General features: G+C 38.3%; 1 long non-coding RNA gene across 1 annotated transcript in view; it reads right to left on the minus strand.

Annotated features, from left to right (window-relative positions):
- The window catches only part of LOC130455890 (uncharacterized), a 119,576-nt gene extending 108,150 nt beyond the window's left edge, over positions 1-11,426 (minus strand). Inside the window, exon 1 of the long non-coding RNA XR_008914124.1 lies at positions 957-11,426. This is a non-coding gene — a long non-coding RNA (uncharacterized LOC130455890). The remainder of the gene's footprint in view (positions 1-956) is intronic.
- Between the last annotated feature and the right edge of the window lie 628 nt (positions 11,427-12,054).

The following is a 12,054-nucleotide window of genomic DNA, read 5'->3' on the forward strand; positions in this document are numbered from 1 at the left end:
ATGTCTAAGTCTTTGATCCCATGGTATTGAATTTCAGAATCTGTTCAGGAACTAGGTTCAATCAAAGAAACTTCTTTCTATATAGGCATCTCTAATCAAAGCACTGAGCCTTTCTTCAGGCAACCCACAGACAATAGATGTATAAACAACCCTAACTTAAGGCTCTGACAGCTGTTTTCCCCCCACTTTAAACAGTATTATTGGGCTTGAGCTGTAAAAGCTATATCTGTACACACTGAAGTTTTGAAATAAGAAAAATGTAATGGGAAAACTATTCTCTCCCATCTAGGTTGAAAAAGGAGGGAAGGTATTTAGGGTACGTTTGTCAGAGCCTTTTACGTAGAACGCTGCCTGCCAGCATTCTCACTAAAAATAGCTGTCACTACAGTCAAGCCCTCAGTCTGGGAAACAGCCTGTTCTTCACCAAGATCCTTTTTTCACTGGGTTGGTTTTTTTTTTTTTAAGTTATAAGAACCTTAACAAAAAAAATTAGAAAGTTTCCTAGTTTGTTCCCCTTAGAATTGGGACTCTGAAACCCAATGCTCATGAAATAAGAGGTTCAGCTCAGTGGGGGAAACTAGGAAATGATGCTGTCCCTTTGTGCATGAAAAATGTGGAAGCCTGTGGAGGCTTAAAACAAATGAAACCTCTGAGTTATTAATGCTTGGGGAGTCGATTTTTTCAACCTGCTTTCTTCAATATATGCCTCTGTGTTAACATTATACCAGCGCCAGTCTATGGAATGATAAATGCTATACTATATAAATAGATAAAGGCTTCAAAAGGACTCAGTCTAGTGTTTGAAAACACAAATCCATGTCTTATCAAGCCCCTTTGTACGATGGCCTCTAATGACTCCAGAAGGGACAGTATTGAGTACCAAGTAAATGAGCATTTCAAAACTGCCTAATTGGATATGAAAAGGCTTCCCGCAGCATTCAATCCAAGCCTCTTACCTTAGGTAGAAGAATTTCCTGCCACTCGAGGTCCCCAAGAGGTTTCTCTAACCTCTTTGCACTGAACATGGTCCTTGATATCCAAATGTTTAGTACCTGAAAGTTGGGAGGGCTGGGGAACAAATTCTATTCTATTCTTACACCATTGCTTACATCTGACATTTGTAAAGCATGTTCTCTTACATCACCTCATCTGATCTACATATGAGGACAAAAAGGAGAATGGTTAGGAGGTGGACAAAGGCAGAACTGAAGAGGCAGGTAGCACCCGCCCTCAAAATAGTAGGAAACTGAGGAGCTAGTATTAGAAGGCTACTAATGGAAGGATCCCTCCCTGCCCCTAAAATAGACTTCTCTACCCTCCTGCCAAAAAACAATCTTCCCTTTCTGCCCAGCCCAAAATATTCAACATTCAAAATACTTAAAATATTCTCTCAAGGAATCCTGGGGAAAGGGCAGGACTAAGTTGTATCATACCAAATAATGCAAGTAGCAAGTCCTCAGATGCAAAAATCTTAGAAATGACAAGTAGTGCAGAAAAAAAACTGATACAAGAAAATTTGTACCAAAAAGAAATGAAAAATGATTAACAACCCATTGATCCTAGTACCCCCATGACTTCTGGACTGCCTTCCCTCCCCCAATTCTGCTTCCTACTAACTACCTAAAGGACTGTTACAGTTTTAAACACTAGAAGTTTATCCCTCTGCAAATCAAGTGGTAAAATATCACTAACAGGGAGGCTCATGAGTCAGGCCAGCTCCAAGATTCAAAAATAAGAGAAAGCTAGTTAAGAGTATGGGTGGCAAGAAGGCAAGAAATAGAGGGAAGCTTAGAATCATTCCTTCTTCCCCTCTGCCTCACAGAATCCCTCTCTTCCTTCAAGAAGAATATCAAATGCCACTTTCTACAAAGAGCCTTGGAGGCAGTGCCAAGATGGCAGCTTAACAGCAACAAAAGTTGGAACCACTAGGAGAATCCCCTCAAAAAGACTTTTCTGACTTCTAACTGTGCTCTCTCCCAAACTACTACACATTCAACTATATAGCATTTATGTTAACTTTTTATTTATTCTGTATATATTGTTATAAGAACTTTATTTCTCCCCTATTAGAATCTAAGTCTGCAAAGAGAGATTATGTCTCTCTATTTGTATCCTCAGTGCCTAGTATAGTGGCTAGCAATAAATAAATGATTATTTATTAGTAAGTATTGCTTCAAATGACTTTATGTAGCATAGGAAGAATAAGACAGCCCAATAGGAATGTGATGAAGGGAGAAAAGATAATAAAAACCTTCCTACCCATTCTCCCCAACAGTATAAGAGAGGATCTACCCACAAATGCCCCTTCACAACCAGACCCTAAAGGTCAGTATAGCAACTGAACAAAATCAGTTGCTGAGTAGACTGTGGAGTCCAGTAGAGATCGACTGGTTGGGGAATAAGACCAATTACAGGGACTACTCAAAGTTTCCCTGCAGTAGCATCCCCACAGGCTACCTTCACCCTTGGTGGAACATTAACCTCTCACTATCGCCTAATGATCTGAGAGAAGAGTATATAGACAGCAAATATAGGGAAAGGACAGAAAGAAAGCACAGAAACTCTTGGCCTTCTGGAGGGAAAGGATTGCAAGTAAGCACATTTTTAGCAAGGAAACCATAGTAAAATGAGCAGAGTGATTGATTAAGACAGACAAAAGCTGACTGAGGAAATAGAAATTAAGAAAACACTCAAAAAAAGATCCTTTTCAAGGAACCGCTTTATAATCCAAGAAACTGAGTCAAAATCCCCTGGAGAAGGTAAAGATATCACACAGAATTTGAAGGGTTGGTTCCTAACCAATTGATTCCCCACCTCCACTCCCAGTACAGTTAATGAAATCGTGAAGGGGGAATGGATAAGAGAGAGAAGAGGTGTTAATGTGTTAAGAGAAGTGCAAAAACATGTTTATACCCTGTTACCATTTGGAAGTTGTGAAGGAGTTCTTCTATGAGATTAAAAGGACAGCTTGTCATTGGCTAAATGAAGATTGGTCAGGCCTCTAGTGGACCTCAAAGCTTGTCAATTCTGAGAGCTGGTTGAGATAGGAAACAACTATCAAATATGACCCCTGGAAATCCAGTGAAGAGCCTTTCCTAGTATGCCTCTACTATAAGGAAATAAATGACAGGAGGTGATTTATCTCTCTTCTTCCTTCCCTTCTCCATCATAGCATCTTGTAGCAAAGGTGCAGGAAAAAACTAGGAGAAAGCATCATCCAGCTAGGAACAGAGATAGAGAGAGATATCAGGGGAGACAATTTTAAGAAGTGTGACGCTCAGCAGCAGAGAAGAGAACCAATTTGAGATGCAAGAGGAAATTAATCTTGGTATTCAGGAGTCAAGATACATAAAGTTCTAGGCCCAGTTGGAGTGATCCACTCAGCAGCTACATCAGGCCTACAAATGAACAGCATGAAATCACTACAAGAAAGGAAAGCATTTGGGTTGCCTTGAGCACATTTTTTTTCCATTGCTATGTGCCTCACTACTAGTGTTCTCCAGGTTTCTGCCAACCTATGTATTTATCATTGACCCTATGCAATAATATTCCTTTTGTTGAGAGAGGGAGCATTTGATAGCTATTGTTTTTACTATGCTCACTTAAGAAACACCATTGCTATGAATTGTACTATCTATTCATGGCAAGGACAATCATGAGCTATAGTTTGAAATATTCAGCCTCACAGAGTATCTGTCAACTCAAGGTAACAAGCTATCCTTCAGGGGACTCAGGTCTCAAGTGAGAGTATGATTAGGGGCTAGCTAGAAAAGGCAGTACAATAGCAAATTCTGCGAGGCCCCCTGCAAAGGCAACAGAGGAAGTTCAAAAACATCAAGAATAGTTCATAAGAGGAATTAAGGAAGGAATTAAGTGTAAATATCAAGGAATAAAGTATATAAATTAAGGCTTATAAGGAAGAATTATGATAATTTCATCCAGAAGGTAAGACAATATAATTTAATTGCCACAACAAAGAGACAAAAGAGTCCACAAAGTGCCTTAGGTAGAAAACAACAAATGTATTTGCCAAACAAAAAGAGGAGGCTGCCAAAGGCAACACTGGGCTAGAACATGAATTCGTCTATAAAATCACACAAAGAAGCATGATGGACGATTTTGTCTCATAAAGCAACATGAAGCATTGGAGGGTAAAACCATGACAGCTTGGCAGCAAGTCCAACTAAGCAAAGTCATCCCAAGGGCATTCAAGGATGAAAATGGAAGAAGGACTACAAACAAAAGAAAAATGGAAAAGATTTGCGCAACCTGTTTCAACAAACTGTTTTCTACATCAAGAGTAGTGGAACCATCACATTTGTACTCTAACATCACTGTCTCTGTTCATAGAAAGGAGGTAGAAATACCACTAAGCATAACAAAGACAGGAGAAGCAGCCAGATTGGAATAAATGCACATAGAGATGACCCATGCTGGGGATAACACAATTGTGATAGTATTAAGGGGTCAATGTGCAAAATATTTTTAAACTCTTCCCTTCTGTCTTAGAATCAACATTCTATATTGGTTCCAAAGCAAAAGAGGGATAAAGGCTAGACAATGGGGGTTAAGTGACTTACCCAGAGTCAAACAGCTAGGAAGTTTCTGAGACCAGATTTGAATCCAGGATTTCCTGTCTCTAGTCTTGACTCTCAATCCAGTGAGCCACCTAGCTGTCCCCATGCTCAAAATATTTAAAGGAGAAGATACTAAAGACATGGGGAGGGAATGGAAAGGGAGAAAGGGGAAGTTCAGATCTTATTAGTACTGAAAACAAGGAAACCAAAAGTATATTCATAATTAAAGGCATATATCTGTTCTCCCAGGAATACAAATTTTTATTGTAATCTATACATATTGAAAGTATCTTTAGAAGTAATGGACAAGCAGTCTTCACAAGCAATATTCAACAATGGACCACATCTTTATCATTTCACAATTAACTGAAAGACATTAATATAAGATTCCATTGTGCTTACTGGCTTTTGATCATTAAAAAAAGCATTCAGTTCAGGGGTAGCTGGGTGGCTCAGTGGATTGAGAGTCAGGCCCAGAGATGGGAGGTTCTGGGTTCAAATTTGAGCTCAGATACTTCCTAGCTATTGTGGATGAGAGAATTGGAAAGACCTGCAACAAAGCTGAAGGAGTAAGATCTGAAGAGCTGTCAATCAGAAAAGCATTCTGGAATGGAATGATGACAGGACAGTCAAACTGTGAGGAGGGGTCTCTTGCTCTTGAGATAGGAAGGAGTAAGGACTGAAAGATCCTTCTCTTACTGATTTCTCCCTACAAGAAAAAAGTGACTAAAATCCTCAACCTGTTAGCCATATTCTCCAATTCAAGACTATTCTATTATTCTTCAATTTAGGAGTATTTTAGATTAGGGAAACCCTAAACCCTCTCTCCCATCAAATTTCCCTGTCCTTCCCCTTTTCCTAAATAAACCCCCTTGTTTAAACCATCCAAAAGAGAGTTACCTATTAGTCTTATCAGAAAACTCACAGAGTTATCTTCCAGTGTCACCAACTGAAGAAATCAACTGATGAGCGGGGGAGGGAGAAGGGAGGAGAAAAAGGGAGGAGGGAGCAAAAAGGAGGAGGGTGACAGACCTGATCTCTCAATCATCATAACCCTTAAATCAATTCCCTAATACACTATGTGATCTTGGGCAAGTCACTTTATGCCCATTACCTAGCCCTTACCACTCTTCTGCCTTGGAACTAATACACAGTATTGATTCCAAGATGGAAAGTAAGGATTTTGAGGGGGGGGGGAAGCATCCAATTCATTGAACAACATGCTACATTAAAGACCCAGTGTCCCCCATATATACATTAAGATCATTCACATTTCCTTAGAAGATGTAATGAAAGAAATAAAACTTTTCAGTAACATTCTGATAAGAAATATCTGACAAAACATAAAACTGGAAGGTATATACTTGCCAAAGATTGACTATTACAATGGAGAAGAACTAGCACAGAGTACAGGTCAAAGAGAGTTTTCCTGTGGAAAGTGAGGTCCTCTGGGTGTTGTACTGATTTCATCAAACCACGGAATACTGCAGAGCCTCTTGAAGAGATCTGGGTATTGTTTTAGTTGTTCTTCATTTTCAAAGAGGACCAATGGCATCCCTTGGTAATATTTTGACTTACACATGAATTAGATTTAGGTGAGGCAGAGTTGCACAGAATAATCAGCCTTCCTCTCTCTCCCAGTCATTCAAATTCAGCAAGACAAAAGTTATGATGACTGGCAGTGGCCCAGGAGGCAATAAATGACCTTAGCATCTTTGATGTCTGACCAAGTTCTAAGCACTCCAAAGTACCCACTTCAGCCAACTCCATGGCTATTTGAATAAACTGTTCTCAACTGCCCATTCTGGCAGGAGAGGTTTTCACATGCTTGAAATAGACACCCCCTTAAGTTACTTATGAGTCAGAGGCCTGTTGGTCACCCTCCTCCTGGTTTAGCTGGTCCGTCAATATGGTTTTAGTGGGGTGTGGCTTTTTATATGCTACAGGGTCTCAGAGCCCCAAGTGAGAGTTGGGTGAAAGGTGGACACCAAAGGTGGATGAGTATCTCTGAAGAGGTTTCTGAAAACACTGAAGCCATAGGTGCTAGTCCTTCCTAAAGATTCCAAACACCCCAAGAGATTTGTAATCACCCAAAGGAGTCTGGCTTGATTATTCATCTGGGACAGATGAAGTGATTGAAGGAAGTCTGTTGTTCAGTTTTCAATGTGCATTTGGATGGATAACTTAAGGAAACTGAGGCAAACAGGGTAAGTGACTTGCTGAGGGTCACACAACTAGTAATTTTTGGAGGCAGGATTTGAATTCAGATCTTTATGATTCCAGATCTGATACTTCATTCACTGCACTAACTGCCCCAGATATGCCACTGCCTCCAAAAAAGATGGACACCACAAAGATGACAATGGAGAGGGGCATGGAAGGTATTAGCAGGCTGCAACACTTGAGGGACTCTGAAGAACAGGAATAAAGAATATCATCAGGGGGCATCTGGTTAGGTCAGTGGATTGATAGCCAGGTCTAGAGACAGGAGATCCTAAGTTCAAATCTGACCTCAGATACTTCCCAGCTATGTGACCTGAGCAAGTCACTTAATCCCCATTGCCTAGCCCTTACCATTCTTTTGCCTTGGAACCAATACACGGTATTGATTCCAAGACATAAGGTCAGGGTTTATTTTTTTTTTAAGAATATCATCTAAGAATTTTATCTCAGGAATAGATGATGGCAGAAAAGAAAAGATAGAAAGAACAAAGACAATAGGTGGGTAGCTAGAGGGCTCTACTAACAGCCTTGGAAAAGAAGAAAATAAGGAAGGCTTCAAGCCTTGAGGAGGCTCCTATGTGATCTTTTGAGAAAATATCGACAAGAACTATACCAAATGCATAGGCAAAAAATGAGTTACAATCTCCGTTGCTGGTGAGAACTCTTCCATCAGTGAGATCACCGATCCTTTTGAGTATTTGAGTAAGGAAGAAATAGGTTAAATCTGAGCCCAGAGAACTTAGAACAAATGTCAGATATTTTATGTAAGTTAATTCTCTGAAAATTAGGTTAACAGAAGTAGAATTTTAAAGGGCAAAGATATAAGGAAAACCAAAGGAACAAAATTAAAGTATTGTCTCCAGAAGCCTATGTTACCTGAGATGAAAAGTCACCTGGATGGTACAATAATGGTAGAGCTGGTCCTGATCTGAGGAAGACCCAAGTTCAAATCTTGACACTTGCCAGTTGTATAGACCTGGGCAAGTCAAAACCTCTGACTGTCTCTATTACCTCAAATGGAAAATTGGGATACTAATAATAGCACCTACTCCCACAAAGTTGTCATGAGGATCAAATAAGACAATATTTGTAAAGTGCTTAGCATAGTAACTGACACATAGTAGGTTTTTAAAAGATGCCTTCCTCTCCTTCTAATATGAACTCATTACAAGATCAGTTAGTAGGTTAGTGTAAAAGGCTTCCTCCTATTTAGAATTTACCTAGAACATATTATATATACCTAGAGCTCTGATCTTTGCTTTCTGCAGTAACGACCAACTAATCTGACAAGTTTGCTCTGACTAATGAAGCCATGGCACCTTATGGCTTGATGTGTTATCTCACTCATATAAGAGTTGTATTTTGGCAGGGGATTTCTAGAAGCCCAATGCCTAATCTCAGAGGAAATCAGTGGAGAGAATGATTTCACAGGATCATAGATTGAGAGCTAGAGGCCATCAAGTCCAATTCCCTCATTTTACAGATGGAGAAATTGAGACACAGACAGGTTAAGTGAGTTGTCATGAGTAGGGACAAGTAAACTTTTAAGAAAAAATTCATCAAAAGGACAGTTGCCTATTTTGCCTATGTTTAGGGCCAATTCTGCTTCCAAAAACTCAGACTTAATAAAACGAAGTCAAAGAAAGGTTGATAAGACATCCCAAAGTAACTCTCATTTATCAGCTGACTCTCCATTTTGCTTTGCTAAGCATCATTGCATAACACTTATCTTATTATTAGGCAGGCTTTTCTCGTCAATTATTTCCACATCTGAAATCAGAATTGCAATGATTACTTTAGGCTTGGAATTAAGAGAGCACCAGATAGCCTTTGAACTGAGACACAGTGTCCAAGCAAATTGCCTCTGCAGAAAAGACTTGGGAGAAAAGAGAAAAAGTAGGAATGCTTCGAGTTTTCAGCAGACTCTTAACTCACCTTGTGGGACCAGGTGATTATGGGATCATTGGAGGGCAGGTGGGTCTAGGAGACCATATGTTCTCAAGTGTTGGGAATGACAGGAACTCTTGAGGTCACTGATTCTAGGGTTCACATAAACTGAACTGTCCCCTTGAGGCTATCTCAGGACAGCGAATTAAGGACAGGACAAGTGATTGGAGGACAAAACTCCAGTTTAAACCTTGAATTTTCATGTACTCTAGATTGAATTCTTAATATTAAAAAAAAAACATTTAAAATAGACCACTAAATTCAGTATTTGAGTATTTGATAATTAGAAATCCCCCCCAAAAAATGTTAAGCTATTTTACTAAATTCCTTTAGATAACTAATTAAATTTGCCTGCAGGTACATTCTGGCTTAGGAGACAGAGTACTGAATTCCAACATTTGCTAGTTTTGTGGGCAAATCACTTAACTCTTCACAACCTCAGTTTCCTCATGTGTAAAAAAACGAGATAACAATAGTACCTTCTTCCCAGGGTTGTTTTAAAAATCAGATGAGGTAAGGAGGTAAGCTCCTTTTGGGCAGGGACTTTCTTTTACCTCTTTTTGTATCCCCAGCACCTAGAATAGTGTACATATTAGACACCCGATAAATGTTTAGTAATCAATCCATGTAAAGTACTTTACAAATCTTGTTATAAATTTTAGTTCCTATCATTACTTGGATACTGTGAAAATCCATGGAGAAAAATAAAAGCTCACATCAAAAATACAGACAGATGTTACTAATATAGATTAGAGAGAAAGTCCATCCAAATGAGTGAAATATATTTAAACAAAAATATACTTTTAAAACTTTCAGGTAATACAAAATCTGCATAGGTAGGCAAGGCTCAATAGAGTTGACATTCAATAGATTCTTAAGGCTCACAAAGCACTTTTTATATGTAACAGCCCTGTGAGGTAAGTGCTCTTATTGTCCCCATTTTGCAGATAAGAAATTGAAGCAAAGAGCAATTAAATGACTAGCAGTACTGCATGTCTAGGAAGGGAGATGAGGCTACATTTGAACTCATGTCTTCCTGACTCCAAACCTCATACTCTATCTCCTCTACCATACGAACAGTGGTAAAAGTGAGAATATACAAGGCTTTGAATCTCAATCATTTATAGCCTCATAGAGCCTCAGTTTCCCTTATCTATAAATATGAATAAATAATACTTTCATCACCTACCTTTGAGAGTTCCCATGAAGAGTTCTGCAACTTTTTGAAGTGCTGTGGAAGTATCAGTGACTATTATGGCCATTAGTGAAATTTAGAGAACTTACTTCAAGGATAAGGGAAGATTTCAACTAATAAGCAGATCTCTTTTTATAAAAAAATAAGTTCTTGGAAATGGTTTGTTCTTTTGACAGTTTTAAATACTGCTCTTTTACTATCTTGTTTATCTTGGTAATTTCCTCTTAAACATGAAGAATGAGTTGATGAAACAGAGGGAAATATCAGCCAGTACTTGTCTGAATTCCCACTAATTCTGTGCTAGAAAGCTCTGAAGCTACGAGGTTTTACCATATAGAAACTGAATTAATACAATTTTGCCACTTTTTTGGGGGGGCACATAAAAAATAAAATTTCCTTTTCTAATCTAAGCCAAGGAGGTACATTTTAAACACACACACGCACACACACATGCACATATACATACTACCTCCATTCTTGGAACTCTGCTGTCACCAATCAATGAGACAGAGGTCTGAGCCAAGATGTTTGAAGATGATAAAGAATTAGATTCATTGGAGTCACTATCCCAAGGCAGTAGCTTCAATTCAACACCAGTGGAGAGAGGAAATCAATAGCTGCCAAATGGAAAAGAACAACTCCCGATATTCAATTTATATTGAGATGTGGGTCTGCCATGTTGAAATCCTCACGAGAATGATTTCATAAAGATTACAATGCCAGAGTCCAAATTTAATAGCAACTTATATTTTTATAGTGAGATGGAATTAATCTCACATAATTGAGACTCTTCCCTTCCAATACTTTAGCTTTTTGTACAAACTCTTGATTTGGTTTAAGGTTGTCTATTCAATTCAATCCAACTCCATACAATTCAATAGGTGCCAATGCCAAGGGAGAGAGATTGGCCTTAACAAGGAGAGCAATCTCTTTCACTGAGACAGGAAAGAAAGGACAGTAAGGGTAAAGATTCAAGTATGGAAGAATATCATGAAAAAAAAAAAGACAGATTTGGAATCAGATGGACCAGGTTTTCTACTTATTTCCTGTGTGACCTTGAGTAAGCTTAACTTTTCTGGGCTTTATCTATAAAATGAAAAGGCCAGAATCAATGATTTTTAAAGGTTCTATCCATCTCCAAATCCCATGATCCTGTGATAAGACTTAAGGGAACTCATGATGAATGGACTGATCTCGGGAAAGTAGGAGGTGAGGCCATTTGTGGAGATCATGGGAGGTAAAGGTCAGGTTGAAGACTGGAGAATGGATAAGTTTTGGTACAATTACTGGAAGGTGGTGTAGAGAATGCTATTGGGAATCAATAAAAGATGAATACAAGGCTTACCGTGTAGCAATGAGCTTGCCCAAGGATACATGGCATGAAATTATAATAAACTACAATCTGCAATAAAAAACTACAATTTGGATTCAGACAAGTTAATTGAATTAATCAGTTTAACAGTAATTAACTAATATGGTTAAACTAATTTAACCAATTTCTTTGTAAACTAATTTATATATGAAAACATCTTAATAACTAACCTCACATTTTTTTACAGAACAGAAAAATAACTTTAATGTCATCACAGAAAAGATAAGACAGGCATTTAAGCTGAGATGAAATACAAATAAAAAATTAACAGTAATTAACTAATATGTTTAAACTAATTTAACCAATTTCTCTGTAAACTAATTTATATATGAAAATGTCTTAATAACTAACCTTACATCTTATCTCTGTCCTTGTAGAAGGTTTTTCTTTCTATTATCTTTGAAGGTATAAAGGCATGGGCATCAACAGCTTAGTTTTGCTTTTTTTCCTGGTGAAATAAGGTGGATATTTCTAACAACAGTAACTGCATTTCCATGCCTTTTATAGATATTATCTCACAAACTGTGCAATAATCCCATGGAACTATATATATATATATATATATATATATATGTATATATATATACATATTGTCTCCATTCAGAGAGTTTAAGTAACATCCCAATGGTCACCCAGCTAAAAAATGATGGGGTTTGCAGCCAGGTCTTCTTGACTCCATGTCCCTCACTCAATCCACTGTTATATTGCCTCTCTACAAGAAGATTCATGAAGGCTGGGAG

The sequence above is a fragment of the Monodelphis domestica genome, chromosome 1 (assembly GCF_027887165.1).
Source record: "Monodelphis domestica isolate mMonDom1 chromosome 1, mMonDom1.pri, whole genome shotgun sequence".
Taxonomy (NCBI): Eukaryota; Metazoa; Chordata; class Mammalia; order Didelphimorphia; family Didelphidae; genus Monodelphis; species Monodelphis domestica.